The sequence below is a fragment of the Nannobrachium achirus genome, assembly GCF_963921795.1.
Source record: "Nannobrachium achirus genome assembly, chromosome: 4".
NCBI classification, from domain to species: domain Eukaryota; kingdom Metazoa; phylum Chordata; class Actinopteri; order Myctophiformes; family Myctophidae; genus Nannobrachium; species Nannobrachium achirus.
The window spans coordinates 33,137,760-33,155,868 of record NC_137813.1 but is presented as its reverse complement, the minus strand read 5'-3'; positions in this window follow the sequence as shown (position 1 = coordinate 33,155,868).

Sequence of the window (18,109 nt, the reverse complement as noted above, 5' to 3'; positions counted from 1 at the left end):
TCCTGTTTTTGGCAATTAATTGGCTAATTATGCTAATTACACGAGCTAAACCCAAAAATATTTTTTTTACATTCTGAGAACCCCAAGAAGAATCAAAAATTCCAAAAATTGTCATTCCAAAATAAACAGATTTTGACTTGATTGGCTCCGCCTCCCCCAGAGGTTAAATGTAACGGTGGCTGTAAAGTACAATCAAGTACAACAATTAAAATCCGCACACTAGTTCTTAGCGCCTTTGTATTGTTGCTTTCAACATTTTGATCTAGTTAACCTGAATTCCAATCCTTCCCCACTGAATAGCAAGTAAACAGTAAGGATGGTTTCCCCTGCATGTCCACTAGATGTCACTATGGACTATTATTAGCCTAGAACTCTGATGTAGGCCTACGTTCATGGCCATGATGTTTCTTCAAGAAACTTTCTTTTATCCACCTGTTTCCAACGTCCCATCGTGCATTATCTACACATTTTAGGGGTGTGATTGTCCCCCAACCAGCTAGGTGCCACAGAGACTCTCTACACATCAGTGGTTGTTGTACAACTTTTTGATTTCATGGAGTGTGTGTGTGTGTGTGTGTGTGTGTGTGTGTGTGTGTGTGCGTGTGTGCGTGTGTGTGTGTGTGTGTGTGTGTGGTTTCCTCATAATCTTTTGAGACAAAGCTACATAAGGGCCTATACCTCGGATTTTCGGTCACGCAATGTATTATTGCGACGACTGTAAGTATACTATGAAAACCGGCACATCTTGTCCGCGTATCTCTGTCTGTCTGTCTGTCTGTCTGTCTGTCTGTCTGTCTGTCTGTCTGAAGGTCACGCCTGACACTGTGGTTCCCCTGACACATCACTGTGACATCACAGGTGATATCACAGGTGACATCACCTATGTAAAAGTCCATATATGGGTATTCCCCAGAATCACTTTTATGCCCATATATGAATATCCTTGATGTCATCGATATATAGACCTACATCACTGGCCAGATGGCCAAGACATGGATGGATTTCCATGTACGGGCATAAAAGGGATTTTATGTTGTGATGTCATGGGAAACACTCTAACAGAAGCCTTTCTATGCCCATATATGGAGATCCCTGATGTCATCAATATTAAACCTGTATCTAACAGGACTTCATATGGGAATGCCCATATATGGAGGAAGACTTAATTGTGGCTGGTCATGAAACTGTACCTTTTCCTATGCAAACTTCTAATAAAGTCTGATAAATAGGTTTCTGTTTAAACAAATGTATGTATTTTGATTTATATTAATATGAACTGTGAAACTATATTTTGGACAAGACCATCTGTCACTCTGCAATCTGCTGTGACTGGCCTGAGGATGTCACACCTAGATGTAAACTTCTCTTAATCTATTGTTGTCTTCCTGTGTCCTTTGATCAACGTCCTGTTCGAACCATCTGTCTGTCTGTAGGCCATGATTTGTTTATTGGAAATACTGTATTTAAAGGTACTGTAAATTGACATGGACACATTATTCTGCGGGTCCACCGCTGAGGTGAGGTCAGGCCTGCGTGCTCTGATTCTCTACTTGATTCTATGCCATTCCTGGACTATGTTTTGATGCTTCTCTGAATAAAGCTGCAAGGAACGACTACTCATCACCTCCGGATTCCATATTCTTTTAGTAGAAGTTCTATTTATTTTATTTGTATTAGTTTGTATTTCTTATTTATCAAAGTCTTCAATCAATCAATCAGACAGACAGACAGACAGACAGACAGACAGACAGACAGACAGACAGACAGACAGACAGACAGACAGACAGACAGACAGACAGACAGACAGACAGACAGACAGACAGACAGGAATCTCCATGTATGGGCACCCAGCAAGCACATCTGGACCTGGACCACTCAGTGACGTCTCGATTGGGGCCAGATCACAGCCCATATGGGGATGATCTTGACGTCATTACCAGGGTGTCAGGCGTATTCGCCTATGTTTTTTTCGCCTGCATGCATTTGGTCCTTTCGCATGGCACTTTCGCGGTGGAGGAGAGTCTTTTCACCTATCCTGTCTGGCCCATTCACCGCAGTTGAAGAGCCATTTCGCCTGCCTTAGATTGTCCATGTTTGCATGACAGTGGTGTAACCTCACCTGTCAAACGGTGACCATTACACATGGCTATCCTAAGCACCCCATAGAAATCACATTATTACAGATTAGAACTATTGGAATCAGGTGCGTCCAAATAATTAAATGGGTTTGATAATCACCAGGTTAGATAATCACCCGCGTCACGGTTACTGAGGTTAGGTTTATGATTAGGTTTAGGCATAGTTTTACTGAGGTTAGGGTTAGGGTTAAGGTTAGGTTTTGGTGGTCGGACCAAAGCAATTTAAAGGGCCCGTTCACCTCTGGGACAACTAGATCTTATCTTATTGTTGTTTGGGACACGATCAACACAACCCTGAGTTATTTTTTGTGTTCAATCTGTGTTTTGAGATATTTTAGTATTTCAGAATGAATGATGATGCATTTTGCATCATATGATGCAGCATGATGAGTCGACCTAATCATGTTCGACCTAAGGACAGAGATGTTACCCTGTTTGACACGGGGTCCATCCTATGTTCCCCAGGTTCTATGTTCCCCTCTCTATGTTCCCCACATCACATCATTAGTTTTAGGTATGGTCCCTTTGACACCACTGTCACAGTCACTATAGGCGAAATGGCTCTTCAACGGCGGCGAAACGGCCAGACAGGTTAGGTGAAAACACTCTCCTCCACGGCGAAAGTGCCGCGAAAAGACCATATCCATGTAGGCGGAAAAAAAAACATAGGCGAAAGCGCTGGTGACCATTACCGGTCGTCATATGGACTTTTTTGTCTTTTCAAGGATCTCCTTTTAGTAGACCTTGTACCAGTGAACTGTACCGTCATGAAACTGTACCTTTTCCTATGCAAACTTCTAATAAAGTCTTCAATCAATTAATCAATCAATCAATAAATCAATCAAATCAAAGGATTATTGTTATTGTTTGTAATGTTAGTTGAAATATGAGCATATAAGTTTCTGGATATCTAACTAATATAATATTTATCTGGCCTAGAATATCACCTGATTTCAACCAACATAAATCCTGTCAAACTAAAAAAGTCCAGTCCTGGTAATGACGTCAATATCATCCCCATATGGGCTGATCTTAGTCCGGGAGCCATGGGGGTGAAAGTGGTTTTGTTGGTAAAAGTTTTTTTCTCAACTGATTCTTGTAGCTTAGGGTCACCTCTTAAGGATTCAAGAGGGTGCCAGGTGATATCCCTTGAGCATTTTTAGTTAGTAACCCCTTAATGCCCAAACCACTAAAAATCCACCCAAAATTGAGTTTTATGGCATTTCATGCAAAATGCTTGATCTAAATGCATAAAGTTTGCTTTCTACAGTGTTTATCCATGAAAGTGAATATGTACAGTGCATTAGATTTAATATTTATGCATTTAAAATATTAACTCCTTCATGCCCAGAACAAATTAATCGTTAAAATGAGATATTGTGAAATTGCACATGCACAGAAATCAAATCAAATGCATCATAATTATCTGCTTTCTACTCCATTCAGATTAAGGCATATTAACCCTTTCATGCCTTCCATCTTTTAGTTATTAACCCTTAAATACCCCAAACAAAAAACAAAAATCCACACAAAATAGTTGTATGGCATTTCACACAAAATACTTGATTTAAGTGCATCAAATTTGATTTCTACAGTGTTTATCTATGAAAGTGGATATGTAAAATGTTTTTGATTTCACATTAGAACATTTTAGAAACTCCTTCACACCTGAAACTGAAAATCCCCTAAACAATGTGATTTATGACATTTTATGCACAACACTCAATTCAGATGCTTCAAATTAGCTTTCTAAGAAAGTTTTAATGTTTCATGTGGACATGGCCAAAAATCACCATTTTTTCCCTGACTATCTCCTCTTGCCTGGCAGCTCCATCTTCAGCATCCCAATGCAGTGGTTCTCAACCTTTTCAGGCTGTGACCCCAAAATAATCATATTTTAACTTGATTTGCAAATGAATTCTGTCTTAGCCATATATGGAGCGTGACGAGCGTCCATATATGGGCTTTGCCAAATATGGGCATTCCCAGATATGCACTTAATATTGATGACATTGGGACAGGCATCTCCATATATGGGCATAAAGGGACAAGGACAGAATTAATTTGCAAGTGTGTCATGTCGCGTCAACCACACTAGACTGACTGACAATATGTCCATATATGGGCATTCCCAGATATGGGCCGGCTGTCCCAGATTGAGTGTCTGTGTTTATGCCATGGACCCGTAGCCAATCAGAGAGGGGCAAAGGGTGACGTCATAACATTGAGGCATATATAAGGGCCACGAGAGGGGCCGTCTATGCCCGTAGAAGAGCATAGGCCAGATGGCCATAGATGGGCATAAACAGGCATATTTCCGATAAGCTTGAGCCTTTACTTCCGGTTTTGGTCATCAACTTGATTCAATGATTCAACTAAATTCACAGATGGATGAATTGCAACTGTCAGATGTGCAAATCGGTGTTATTAGGAATGATGTCAATGGTTTGTGTTGTGTGACGTCAGACCAGAGCTCTGGTCGACCTGAATAAGATGTGACACAGTTTATAAACGTCACATTTAGTCTGAGTACAACCGTGTGAAAGCTACTGTGAGATTCAGAGAGTCAGCCACAACAACCTCTACCAGCAAATGATGGACAACGGACAGCTGCCCTCATCTTCCTGTCGAGCAATCATCAGCTGTGTAACCGGCCAGCCACAAGGAGACACAGAAAATCCGAGATCTTGCGATGACTTCAACACAGCCAGGAGAAGTGAAGAAACCTTTGATGACCTACACATGAAAGAAAACCTCTTATGTGATAAGAGTTGCATTGTGGTATCGACACAGTATGTCCACACCAAAGAAAAACCTTTCCAGTGTAAACACTGTGAAAAGAGTTTCAGTGAGTTAGGTCACCTGAAGACACACCAACGTGTCCACACTGGAGAAAGACCCTTTGTGTGTAAACAGTGTGACAAGGGTTTCAGTAAGTTAGGGACTCTGAAGAGGCACCAGCGTATCCACACTGGAGAAAAACCCTTTGTGTGTAAACAGTGTGACAAGGGTTTCAGTCATTCATATCACCTGAAGACACACCAGCGTATCCACAATGGAGAAAAACCCTTTGTGTGTAAACAGTGTGACAAGGGTTTCAGTGAGTTAGGGACTCTGAAGAGGCACCAGCGTATCCACACTGGAGAAAAACCCTTTGTGTGTAAACAGTGTGACAAGAGTTTCAGTGAGTCAGGGGCTCTGAAGACACACCAGCGTGTCCATACTGGAGAAAAACCCTTTGTGTGTAAAGAGTGTGACAAGGGTTTCAGTGAGTTAGGTCACCTGAAGACACATAAGCGTGTCCATACTGGAGAAAAACCCTTTGTGTGTAAAGAGTGTGACAAGGGTTTCAGTCAGTTAGGTCACTTGAAGACACATCAGCGTGTCCACACTGGAGAAAAACCCTTCATCTGTAAACAGTGTGACACGGGTTTCAGTGAGTTAAGTCACCTGAAGACACATCAGCGTGTCCATACTGGAGAAAAACCCTTCATCTGTAGACAGTGTGACAAGGGTTTCAGTGAGTCAGGGTCTCTGAAGAGACACCAGCGTATCCATAATGGAGAAAAGCCCTTTGTGTGTAAACAGTGTGACAAGGGTTTCAGTGAGCCAGGGACTCTGAAGAGACACCAGCATGTTCACACTGGAGAAAAACCCTTCATCTGTAAACAGTGTGACACAGGTTTCAGTGTGGTAGGGGCTCTGATGAGGCACCAGCGTATCCACACTGGAGAAAAACCCTTTGTGTGTAAACAGTGTGACAAGGGTTTCAGTAGGTTAGACATTCTGAAGAAACATCAGCATGTCCATATTGAAGAAAAGAATAGCAGATCTACAAGCTTGTGATGTCACGATCTGGTGGTGAGGACCCAAATGCAGAACTCAATGTCAAAGTACAGGCAACCAAGGAGTGAAAATAAGAAGACTTTACTAAAGTTCAGGAGACGATCACTTGGGTTAAGATATACTTTATTGACCAGAATGAAGCAGAAAGCAAGCATCACCAACATGGCATATTGAGCACCCTACTATAGAGACAGCATAGAATCTAAGCCTATATCTAAGCGCATAGTATTGGCAGCCTACCTTAGCTCTATTATAAGACAGCATAGAATCTATAGCCTAAGTTAGCATGGTTTGGCATGGGGTTCTGCCTCGGGCCATGGCTCGCTGAACCCACGATCCTCATGTTACCATGAGCATCGAGGGCATAATCTAATTACAGCGAGCCCTGGCCCGATACCCCCCGAGGGGGATCTAAGGCAGAACCTGAAGGTGGCGCTGGGGTGGTGGCGGGGCAGTGCTATGCAACAAGACTGAGTCCCACCATCTGACTTCCCTAAGAACTATGGGTAAGGGGGGGGGCAGGACCTAGTGACCCACCCCCCTCCGCGCGCGCGCTCCCTTGGGACCGCCCCCTGAACTCGCTTTGATCCTTACGAATCGTCGCACTATTTCAGGAGACGATCACTTGGGTTAAGATATACTTTATTGACCAGAATGAAGCAGAAAGCAAGCATCACCAACATGGCATATTGAGCACCCTACTATAGAGACAGCATAGAATCTAAGCCTATATCTAAGCGCATAGTATTGGCAGCCTACCTTAGCTCTATTATAAGACAGCATAGAATCTATAGCCTAAGTTAGCATGGTTTGGCATGGGGTTCTGCCTCGGGCCATGGCTCGCTGAACCCACGATCCTCATGTTACCATGAGCATCGAGGGCATAATCTAATTACAGCGAGCCCTGGCCCGATACCCCCCAAAACTACAAACCCCCAAAGCACGCCAAAATCTCAGAATCCCATGCCAGTGCTAGCCAACTGCGAGGAAGGCAGCTCTGCTGTGACTCTAGCTATTAAGTTATCATTACTGCGGGGCAAACTATGAACTGCCTTTCCTGCTAACGCAAAAATAATAATTAAGTATATTAGCATCTGGCAGAGCGAATATTACTAAGGCAAAATACTAAGCAATGATATTGGCAGCTTGCCAAAACGCTATAAGTACTGCTAAAGCAATTAATAATTAAGAATGTTAGCAGCTGCAGACCGAACCAACGGTGAGGAAGGTGGTACTGCTGACTATAACGATATACTGCAATCTGACTGAAGCCATACTAAACACCCTAGAGAAAAGCGGGAGCAGCAACATGGACGTATATATATATAGACAGCAGAACCAAAAGCAGCGATGAAACCTTTAATTCATATAACTACAGCGTCATACAGCTTCACATCCTACCTAACTAACACCCCAGCAACCACCTAGCTTTTGCATGATAGAATTTATAACTCGCAGCGATGCATAAACATGACGAACACACCTATCAATAATGCCAATCCTATATAGATAACAGCCCACGCCCTATCGATGACGCCGCGACCTCACAGCTGATCGGAGAGAGTCTGTTCGATTGCCGTCTTGATTACTCCAGCTGGGCCCCGTGATTGCTCATCAGTCTCTGTGCGTGCAGGATTTCAGGTTTGCAGAATCTGATGTAGCGCACGTAGGCCGCCGATGACCATCTGCCCAGCGATTTAAGGGTAGCCGAGGGCACCAACAGCGCTGCCGTAGTAGCCGCTCCAATCCTTAGGGAGTGTGGAGTGTGGAGTAACGGTGAGAGGCCGCAGCTTTGGCAAATCTCTCTCAGTTTGGTGCTGAACCAGGCGCGCGTCATTGGGCGTCCGCCGTCCGTGCGAAACAGGGGCTCATTCAGCGAAGACATCGGGCGGACCGCCAGGTATTTGAGCATGGAGGTGAAAGGACAAAACACAGTGTTAGTTCTTGCTACCACGACTGGGGTGCCTTCACTAAATTTATCATTTTTTGAATGCTTTAGCAGAATGGTATAATGCGTGGGCTGCATAGATAGATCAGAAAAACAGAGATCCCTAGTTGGATCAAAAGCCAGTGAGTTTGCTGTGTATTCCCCGCACCTAAGAAAAGCATAGAAAGCCATTAAAAGCACTGCTTCTAGCAAGAGATTATCATACTGAGAATACATGCCTCCCCTTAACTTCCCCACCATCCCGTGCAGCACCGTGATAGTAATGGGTAATCTGCGGTCATTGCCTTGTGCTTGATCTTTTTTGAGACCGCTGAGCAGGAGCTGGATGGCCGGGTTACTTAAAATGCTTGGGACGATAGGTTCGAGGCAGCGCAGGTGGAATTGCACGCCCGAAATGAGCACCTTGATAGAAGGGGGCTGTAATTTCCTAGACTCATACGAGTGTACAATAAATGCGCAGATCAGGGGAATATTAAGTGGGAGGGGGGGACATGTGAACCTGGCACAAAAAGAACGAAAGAACCACCATGCAGAATCATATGATTTAATTGTACTGGGCGCCAGCCCTTTCCTCATGTACTTCGCGGCAGCATCCATGAGGTAGGCCAGAGGCCTTTCCTGGCCTAATCCAGCACCAGCTCCGAGAAAGCTGGAACTTGCCAGCCGAGCTCCGCCGCTCCTGGGCACAGCGTGCGGAACTCCTGGAATTTAAAGCGGGACAGCGCATCAGCAATGCTGTTTTCTTTCCCCGGAATAAAGACTGCCTGAATAATGAAATTACCCTGGAGGCATAGCCAGGTAAGGCGTCTTACAAATTTATTAATCATAGCAATCGACGAGCGGCCCTTGTTAATGACCTGCACCGTTGCTTCATTATCACACAGGACGCATATCCGTTTGCGAGCCCACTCGCCTCCCCAGAGAGATGCTGCCGCTACTATCGGATAAATCTCATACAAAGCAGTAGATTTACATACAGAAGGTAAGTCATTAATTTCCTTTGGCCACCTGCTGGCAAACCACTCCCCGTTGCAATAACCCCCGAACCCCACGGACAGGGCTGCGTCCGTGAAGAATTGCATGGACTCTGGTGATTCTATCTCTGAATTGTAGAAAAACGAAATACCGTTCCACTGCTCTAGGAAGAGCGCCCAGAATTTAAGATCAGAGCGGCTCCCCTCGTCTAACTCTATCATGTCTGTCATCTCCTTTTTTGATTTTTACAGGTCGATAAGCCGGGAAACGAAGGAGCGGCCCTGGGGAATGATGCGCATAGCGAAATTTAAATGGCCTAAAAGAGACAATAATTCCCTTTTTGCTGCCTGTGTTTTGTCTAAAAAGGACTTTACGAGTCCCCTAATGCGCACCAATTTTTCTGCTGGTAGGGCCGCCTGCATGCGCACGCTATCAAGCATAATGCCCAAAAATTCGATGCGAGTCGCCGGCCCCACTGTTTTCTCTTCGGATAATGGTACGCCTAGAGAATTGAAAACATGACGTACAATGGAAATGCACCTTGCCGGAGGCGCCGACGCGTAATCAATAGTGAGGAAATCGTCTAACAGGTGCAAAACGAAAGGGAGTTTGTACGCGTTATACAGGACCCAGCACAACGCTTCTGACAGAGTGTCAAAAATCCTCGGGCTGCTGCGGCACCCGAAGGTCAGTTTAACCGCAAAATAGAATTTAGAGCGCCATTGAATGCCGAACAGGTGCCACTGCGAGGGGTGGAGAGGCATCACTTTAAATGCATCCACTATGTCCGCTTTTGCCAGCCAGGCCCCCGGCCCCGCACTTTTGATCATTTGAATAGCGTTATCTATTGATGCGTAAAAGAGAGAAAACGGCGCTAGCGGAATCAAGCTATTAATGCTAGGAGTGGGGCTGTTATGGGGCGCGGACAGGTCAAATATGAGGCGCTTTTTCCCCGAATATTTCCTTGTCGCTACTCCTATCGAGCTGACTCTAAACAGGCTAAAGGGAGAACTAGCGAACGGACCGATTAAGTGACCTTTCTTAACTTCCTTCCCTAGGAGCTCGTCAACTACTTCGGGCTCTGCCAGCGCAGACTTGAGGTTTGGACACACAAATGATGTTTTTGGTAGCCAGCATAGCCCTGCTAAAAACCCCCGCATTAGCCCCACAATCAAATATTTAACCCAGCATCTGTTTGGGTGTTCAGAAAGAGCAGCAGTAAGAGCCGGGACATCCACGGGAGTTGATGGGTGATTCTCTTTTATTATTTCCCACTCTTGGGCGTTGGGCGAGACCTCCTGGGACAGACCGACCGGGGATGGTTGTCCGCGCACCAACTGCAAATATGCATGTATTTACAATGTGGAAAGGTACATACGTTCTCATTAAATTGAATGCATATGGGAACTTTACGATTGGGATCGTACGGCACCTGTCTCGTAAAGGCTGGAGCCTGAAGCCCGAGGCCCCTCGCCTGCTGCTGGCCGCTTGGGGTGGGCTTGGTCGGTGCCTCGTGGGCTAGAGCCTTGGGGCACAGCTCGGTTCTGTGGCTGAACGAGCTGCACAGCGAGCAGGACAAAGGGGGATGGGCTGAGAAATGGCGGCTTATCAAGCTTAGATCCTGGACGGACCAGTCGATCCGCTGATTGAAGCGCTGGATATGCATTGCAGATTTGGATGAGAAACTTTTGTGATATTCATAGAACAGCCCTCCCCGTAAGTATACGCCATATCGGCAATTATGGACAAATACGCATCGAGCTCAGCTCTGCGCTCTGGGTATATCTCGCACAGAGTGTCTCTGTAGACACCGAATGCTACAATGAACTCTGCTAGGGTCAAGATTCTGGAGAGCCTTGGGTCGCTATCTTTAAGGATCACTGAAAAGTCCCCGCAATCCACAAAGCGGTCCGCTGAGGACTCTGCCGCGCAGAGCAGAATCTTCACCAGATTTACGTCCTGACCTGTCGAGGCAAGCAGCGCATTTTTAGAAACAGCTAACCCTACTAACCAGCAAGAAAAGAGAAGCGGCACTTTACCTGATAGGATCTGGCTGCGCAGCGCGTCGGGGATGGCGGCGGCTGGGGACAGGAAAGCGGATCCTGTGGCTGGAGCGGGAACGGCCGTTCCCAGATTCTTCCGTGGCAGGTTGTGCATGTCGGAGGGCAAATGCATGGCTGCTCCCATGACTCCGGTCTTTGGGCCCGCCTCGCTTCCTGCCTCGAGCGAGTCGAGGCGCTGGCTCATCCCGGACAAGGCGTTCTTGATATCCGTCAGCGCTAACAGGACCGTGGGATCCACGGTGCCTGCGGGGGTGCCGTTGTCGGGCGCCCCTTCGTTGGATGGATTGCCCTCTGCGGGCTTTTTCTTTTTTGCTGGGCCGGTATTGTTGACTTTCGCCGCTCTTTTTCCCCGGGCTTTGGCTTTGGGTGTTCCGGATGTCTGTGGCTCAACCTGAGCTGCTCGTTCGGCCTCTACCAGGAACTGAAACAAGCCTTCATGGTCAAGCCCGGCGGGGGCAGACAGCCCATTTGCATACAACACCTCCAGTATTTTGTTCACTGGCCAGTCGGCTATTTTTATCTGCGGGGTCTGCGGGTTCAGCCTGATACTCCTGCGGGGGGTGGGGGGAACGACCGTCCCCAGCTGAGCCGCCGGAACACCGGTATCCGGGATCGCCTCCTCTACTTCCGCTTCGTCGAAGACTTCTCCCTCCTCGTCTGATGCCGCCGCGGACATGCTGAACATGGTGAGTAACACACAACCTAACACTAGCACTTCAACCAACCTCATCGACAGCTAACACGGTAGTGGAATGAGCAGAGAAACAGCGTGTAGTAGCAGCGTGGTAGCAGCAGCAGTGCTATGCAACAAGACTGAGTCCCACCATCTGACTTCCCTAAGAACTATGGGTAAGGGGGGGGGGCAGGACCTAGTGACCCACCCCCCTCCGCGCGCGCGCTCCCTTGGGACCGCCCCCTGAACTCGCTTTGATCCTTACGAATCGTCGCACTATTTCACAGTTAACACAAGCATACACTGAACTCATATACAAAAGTACAAACATACACAGACTGACTGAGGAACGGACAGCAAAACAATGATCCAGCACAGAGAGCAAACACTGACTGGTTTAAATAGTCTCTGGCCAACTAGGCAGTCATTAGTCAACAGCTCTCAGCTGTGATACCGGGAAGAGTTCAGATTGTCAAGCAGGTACTCATAGGGGAGGGGGCGAGCAAAGTGTGGTAGAACAGGGGAAGGGCAAGGGCCCGACCCAGAATGTGACACGTGAAGATTTGTGCAAGTCTTTGAATGAATTAAATGTTTGGATTGGGAGTCTGGTGCAACGCACAGGTCCTGGACCTGGTGAGAGCATGAGACGTACAGTAGGAGGAGCCGGCCAGGAGTCAACCCATAGAGCTGAATTTTAAAATGCCAAAAGAAATCATTTCAGAACCTAATCTTCTGAAGAGCTTGCCTCCCCACATGAAATGTCATAAAACTCTATTTTAGGTGGATTTTTTGTTTCGGGCATTTAAGGGTTAATAACTAAAAGATAACTAAAAGGCATATGCATTCATCAGGAGTAGAAAGCAGATATGATGCATTTGATTTGATTTCTGTGCATGTGCAATTTCACAATATCTCATTTTAAAGATGTATTTGTTCTGGGCATGAAGGGGTTAATATTTAAAAATGCATAAATATTAAATCTAATGCACTGTACATATTCACTTTCATGGATAAACACTGTAGAAAGCAAAGTTTATGCATTTAGATCAAGACCTTTGCATGAAATACCATAAAACTCAATTTTGGGTGGATTTACAGTGGTTTGGGCCAGACAATTCGACTCGAGTCATGATGACTCGACTTGACTCGGACTCGAGTCGCAAATTTGACGACTTGCGACTTGACTCGGATATAAGGGCAAAAACTTGAGACTCGACTTGACTTGGAAGACAATGACTCCCGACTCGACTCGACTTGAGACACGCTGACTCGGACGACTTGCCGCTACGCCACTCACCAAAGCAGTCGTGAACGCCACGCTAGGTTCACACTTTTATTGATTGATTGATTTGATTGATTGGAGACAGGCATGTAAGCGAGAGCACAAGCACGGAAGCAGCCAAACACTATGATCAGATCTGCATGGTATTTTTTGACATTTACTTTAGGAAGAAAGGTTTCGCTCTTCAAGATATAAACCTGAGATATAACCTGTGACTCGACTTGAAAAGCTTGTGACTTGACTCGACTTGACAACCTTGTGACTCGACTCGACGCGACGCGACTCGACTTGACATGACAACCTTGTGACTCGACTCGACTTGACAACCTTGTGACTCGACTCGACTTGACTTGCCCACAACAGAAAAAACTTGAGACTTGCTTGAGACTTGGAACAAATGACTTGCGACTCGTTTGGGACTCGGATCAGAGGGACTTGTACAATTGTCTGGTTTGGGCATTAAGGGGTTAATAACTAAAAATGCTTAAGGGATATCACCAGGCACCCTCTTGAATCCTTAAGAGGTGACCCTATAAGCTACAAAAATCAATTGAGAAAAGAACCTTTACAGACGAAACCATAAAAGGGATGTACCATATACAGTACATGGATCTCCATATATGGGTACCAAGGGACTACATAATATGGGTAGCTGGTCCGATATACAGTACATCACTGGCCAGATGACCAAAGATGGCCATGTCGCCCTGAGGCGTCTTACTAGTATTACCCCCTGTTCTTGAACATTTGTCATAGTGTTTCTCTCTGTTCACCACATTTTTCTGGTTCTGCAGACGTCTCAGTTACTGACCGGCGAAGACACAATTCCCACAGCCTGAGCGAGGCCAGGTCTCCACAGGCATGGCTGGTACAGTTTGGGTCGGGTGTGGTCTGTCTGCTACGTGGAGGCATTGATGCACCCATTCCAGGTGCAGGTGTGCTGGAGGCTGCTGTGGATGTGTCTCCTTGTCTCAGTCATGGTGAGGTGTGTCCAGTATCTCATTCTCAGCCAGAGAAGGGGTTCCATTTCAAGACCTAATGTGGATCCCCCCGCAATCACAGCCCTCACCTGACACATTCACTGGATCAGTCTTGACAAGCAGTTTCGCTATAGCTAGACCATTAAAGTTAGTACCCATTTGGTTCATGTAGGGCAGTGGTTTTCAACCCTTTACCTAAACAGACTGGTGAAGAAAGCAGGCTCTGTCGTTGGGTCCTCTCTGCAGGGGGTGGAGGAAGTAGGGTGCGCACTGCGAAGAAGCTAGATTCCATCTTGGAGAACTCCTCCCACCCCCTCCATCTAGAGATCACCAGTTACTGGAGTAAGAGAGGAAACGACCGCTTTACCTACCCAGTACGGAGATGTGAGAGATTAGGAAAATCTTTTGTACCGGCTGCCCTTAAGCTGTACAACGAGACACATAACGGACGCTTGAAAAGGTCTCCCTTCCTAACTTAGACTTACGGAACCATTGCTGTATTGACTTTGACCTCTAAGGAACTATTGCTGTATTGACTTGGACCTCTAAGGACCTTCCAGGAAGAGTGCTCATGTGCGCCTTGCGGTGACACGCTTCCTAGTTTCTTCTTTTTTTCGCACTGATTTTTGACACTGCACTATTAGGTTGTTAGTGTTGGTAGTTTCTGAGTATTTTTGCTTTGTTTAACAATGACAGTGAGATACTTGTTTGCACTAACTAGCATTGACTGCTATGGTCTCTTTTGCAAGACACTTTATGTATATACTTATATATTATTCGCCCCCTCTATTGATGCACCTTCTCTTTATTGGTACTGTACTGCTCTTGTCTTTGTTTTGTTTTTTTCCCTCTTATCTATCTTTTCTTACGTCTCTGTAACTTTGTAATAACTGTATACTGCTGTGCTACTACTGGACAACTAAATTTCCCCCTTGGGATAATAAAGGTATCTATCTATTTATAAAGGTATCTATCTATCTTTACACATCAAGGTCTTACCTAATCGGCATTTGAGCCATGGATCACCATTTCATGAGATTTATTCTCTAAGACCCAAAACGTTCAATATTTTGTTATCGTTGGATAAGATTTTGTCCACAATTCCATTGATGTGATACCAATTGGAGAGATCTCTAGTGGAAATGTTGATCAGAAGAACAATTCTTCTACATTCTCTAATTGTGAAGACTTCTTGTAAATTAAGTAATGCAGATGTTTAACAATCATTTAACTCATAGTCTAAAAGATCTGTAAGGGTCTTTTTGTTTAGCAAATGTCATCATTTAGCGGGAGACCACCTGGAACTCCCTCAAGGACACTGATGGTCCCCAGACCACTGGTTGAGAACCACTGACATAGGGTGAAATTATGACCACAAAGCAAGGTTTCGGATAGCACTTTGCCTGAGCATGGATGAGCACCAGCAGTAGCAACAGCGCTACCAAGTATGCAGTATTTGTGACGCAGTATTGCTCCAAAGATCAGTTGAGGAGAGCAAACGAGAGATGTCCAGGTCCAAATCCAGGTGGCAGCCGACAGCTAAGAAACCCACTGGTCGTCGGAAAGATCTGGTTCAACGAAAAGTTTGGTTACGGAGAGAATATGGACTGGCCTATTAGTTCTTGTCTTGATATCTATTTGAAGACTATTGTTTGAAGACTATTGTTCTTGTATTGATATTGTGATGTCATCCTTTTCCCCCTATCTGATTAGCTGTGGTTTCCAATCAGAGAGTGAGATCATAATATCAAGACATCCCCCTCTCTGATTGGCTCCCCATTAGAGTCAATCACACTTGCAATTTCCAATTGCATCTTTCTAGTTCAGTAATTGGGGTCAGCGTTGCAGGCTACAGCATACAACATGCAATTTATTATACTCAGAAATTATGACTAAATAACCAATTTTTCTCTTGTCCCTGTTTTACAGATGTGTGTTATTGTTCACTGCACCTTGGTGCATTTGTTTTGTGTCAAACTCACAACTGAAAATGCAAGTGTTTAATGCACTGTGTTTCAAATTGTGTAGCTGAGGGTCACAGATTTTGATTACTTGACCATAGAGGGAGGTCAAGTGAGTTCAAATTAGAATTTGAGAGTTAGAAAGTCCAATTAAGAATTGGGATGTTAGTTGAATTTTAACACCAGTTCCTACAATTTGTAGGTCTTACGGACCTGGACAGAAAAGGGATCAGTGCAAGTCAATCAATCATGTGGATTGTGGTCACCTCGAGCACAAGATGGGAGGTCCGGATTGACCGGACAAACTGAATAGTGTTGCGTTAAGGTCAGGACTCATGCCACCATGCGGACAAACTGGCAGCCATGCAGGTCCTGTCAGTGGTGGAAGAAGAATTAGGCCTACTCAGATTTTGTACTCATGTAAAAGTAGCCAAACCACAATTTAGAAAATAATATTCTGTTACAAGCCCTGGTGGAAAGGAACAACATGTACTCAAGTACTGTGCTTTACTTGGGTTTTATTGTAAAATCACTCAGATCTACAGACCTATATTATATTTATATACATAGGCTACTTTGGCAATTTGAAAATAGCAGATCTACAAGCTCACAACACGACGTGTTTGTGACTTGTTGTGAGCCTGCAGATCTGCTATTTTCAAAAGATTTGTATACATTTGATACATTTAAAAACCTCTGCATAATGAGTACTTTTACTTTGGTAGGCCAACTTTTGGTAGGACATTGATACGTTTACTTGAGTAAAACAAATGTACCGGTACTTCTTCCACCACTGGTTACAAGTAAAGTCCTGCATTCAAAAGTTTACTTGGGTAAAAAATACAAAAGGATTGGCATCAAAGTACCAAACATAAAGGTACTCATTAATAATAGAATGGCCCATTCACATTATTGGATTGTAATTAATAATGCATTAAAGGTAGGGTAAAGTGATTTACTTTGGTTAAAATAAGTGTTAGATAGTTCTATATTTTGATACGCATTGCTAGACTGTTTGTTCTGTAGAAGGAGTCTCCATGTCTCTCCAGCTCTGAAGCAGAAAATGCATTTTCAGGTCGGGATACCAATCGTGTCCAATCAGGATAGAAAACTCTGCAGGATACTGAATAAACAAGTGAAATTGAAAGTGATGGCACACAGAAAGGAGCAGATAAAATTGGAACTGGAACACTATAAAAATAAAGCTAATACATGGGTACTCTCTCCTGATTGGCAGAAGGTTTGTCAACCTACCTGAAAATGTATTTTCTGTTTATTAAAGTTATACCATCTAACTTTTTTTATAAAACAAATCTTAAAATTGTCCTAACTGTTAAATCGCTAAAGTTTTAGAACCCCCACTCCGTTATTTTCAGCTTCTAAAGCCTTCTCTTTATATGTTTTCTATGATCCCTACCGGGGACCGGTTTTCGCGGAAAAATTGCGTCATCACACTACCGGCCAATCACAGCGAGGGTTATACACTGCCGGCCAATCACAGCGCATCTTGGAGTGGGGTCGCTAGGGCGGCCATATTTGTAGTCTCCCGTGTGTCTCTATACTTGGGTGCACGGTGAAGCATGGGTGAAGGAGTGTATCTCCGGAATGGCTGAACGCACAGCAACCAGGGACCCCTCAAAAGATATCTCGGCGAGGTGGAGGCAGACGCGGGGGTGTGAGAACCGAAAAACGGCCGAAAGACGCGGACGCGACCGAGGTTTGCTATAGAGCTACTGACCACAAGTTGAGCAACTTACACAGTATAGCTTTAAAGAGCTGAAGTGACAGGAAGGCCCCTGTGACTGCACTCTAAAAACTGCTGGGTCAACTCAACTTGGGTCATTTTTTATCCAACTCACGGGTCAAATAGGGACCGATGACTAGTTTGGTTATTTTAACGCAAGAAATTTGGTTATGAATGTTGACCCATAAACTGAGTTGAATAAATAACCAAATTATTTGTTTATAATGACCCAAGATTGTACGTCAATATAACCCAGGTTTTGGGTTGAGGGGCTAAATGAATTCAACCCGAATGCATTTGGGTCCCCATCCTGAATCAATGGGGGTAGGCCTACATTTATTGTAATACAGTTTTTGTCTTGGCAAAAACAAAAAAATATTATTGAACTCAAGTCTCCATGGCTTGAGTAATCAATAGAAAAAAATCGAACCTCTGTTCGAAGTGGAGCTGTGTGTGTGTGTGTGTGTGTGTGTGGGTGTCTGGCCTGGCCTGAACAACA